Source organism: Chrysochloris asiatica, unplaced genomic scaffold (genome assembly GCF_000296735.1).
Source record: "Chrysochloris asiatica unplaced genomic scaffold, ChrAsi1.0 scaffold00535, whole genome shotgun sequence".
Classification (NCBI taxonomy): domain Eukaryota; kingdom Metazoa; phylum Chordata; class Mammalia; order Afrosoricida; family Chrysochloridae; genus Chrysochloris; species Chrysochloris asiatica.
Window position 1 is genome coordinate 429,019 of NW_006409053.1, and position 1,988 is coordinate 431,006.

Consider the following 1,988-nt stretch of genomic DNA (forward strand, 5'->3'; position numbering starts at 1 on the left):
ACAATCATTGGAGAAGGATGTCATGCTGGGTAGGGTGGAGGGTCAGAGAAAAAGAGGAAAACCACCAACGAGATGGATCAGCCAGGTGGCATCATTGATGGACTCAAGTGTGGCAGTGGTAGTGAGGTTGGCCCAGGATCGGACAATCTGAATAGACATTTTCTAGAGCCTTATAATATGAAATGATGAGTTTAACTTGGATTCCTTAATCTCTCTCTTTTCTATGTACAGGTAATGAATCATTATAGTACATTGCATTGAATTATTCATAATGATAGTTTAAAATTGTTATGTATCCCACATTTCATTGTTAGGTCCAATAGGGAAACGATGTGTAATGTGAAAAACACTATCTGTGATATGGGAAATTTTGAGGCCAGGGGAAGAAAAGACATGGGTATATATTCTTCTAAAAGCAGTATTATGTGTCAGTGAATAACATGCAGTTTAGAATCTAAAAGCAGAGCTTGAAATCATACTGAAATTTACAATGATATCTATGGGATTCATGAGTATCATCCCACTTGGTGAGTAAAATTATTTTACATTTATGTACTTTTGCTCACTTAATTTTGGCTCTTATGCAATATGTTTAATATATAAATACATAGTAAATTATGTAGTTGAGAGTAATAACAGAGACTACATTTGGTCTCATATTAGTCAATATCTTCTCTGCTTATTTTTATGACATTACACCACTTAGAACTGCATATCATCTACATACATGAAGTAGAGAGAACGTTGACTTATGACAAACATAATAATTTAGTAAATATCAGATGCAAAAATAAATCATGTTTAAGGATGACAGTGATGTTTCAGGTAAGAGAAGAGTGGATACTAAACAACCTTGCTGAACAATTATTTATTGACACTTGCCTTATGGTGCTCTATCCTGGTGAATCTTAATTATAAATGTGTTCATGATTACAGAATGTAGCCATATCATAAAATTAACTAAATCAATTTTAAGTAAGCACTTTACAACTTTTGTTTGTCCCATGGATTTCAGAAATCATCAGACAATATCATTAATATCGCATGCAATAAAATTTTGCTGAAAATAATTCAAAAGTGGCTGCAACAGTACATTGACAGAGAACTTCCAGAGGTTTACAGATTCAGATGAGGACTTGGAATGAGGGATATCATTACTGATGTCAGATAAATCTTGACTGAAAGCAGAGAATATCAGAAAAATGTTTACCTATTTATTTATTGACTATACAAAGTATTTTGATTGTATGGATCATGACAAGTATGAACAACACTGCAGAGAATGAGTATTCCAGAACACTTAATGGTGCTATATATGTGAACCTATATAGAGACCCAGAGGCAGTTGTTCAGATGGAACAAGGGGCCACTGAATGGTTTAAAATTAGGATAGGTTTGCGGCAGGGTTGTATTCTTTCACCATACTTATTCAATCTGTATACTGAGCAAATAATCTAAGAAGTTGGATTCCGTGATGAGGAAAATGGCATCACAATTGGAGGAAGAAGCATTAACAACCTGAGCTATGCAGATGATACAAACTTGGTTGTTGAAAGCCAAGAGGATTTAAAATAGTTACTGATGAAGATCATAAACCACAGCCTTCAGTATGGGTTGTACCTCAATATAAATAAAACAAAAATCCTAACCAACAACCCTAAATACACATTAAGATAAATGGAGAAAAGATTGAAGTTGCCAAAGACTTAATTTTACTTAGATCAGCAATCAACAATCATGGAAGCAACAGTCAAGAAATCAAACAACATACTGCATTAGGCAAATCTGCGGCACAAGACCTTTTGTAAGTGTTCAAGAGCAAGGATATTTGTTTGAGGACTAAAGTGTGTCTGACCCAAGACTTAGTATTTTCAGTAGCTTAAAGGAGCTCTGGTAGCGTAGTGGTTACGAATCGGGCTGCGAACCTAAAGGTCAGCGGTTTGAAACTACCAGCCGCTCCGCGGGAGAAAGATGAGGCTTTCTACTCC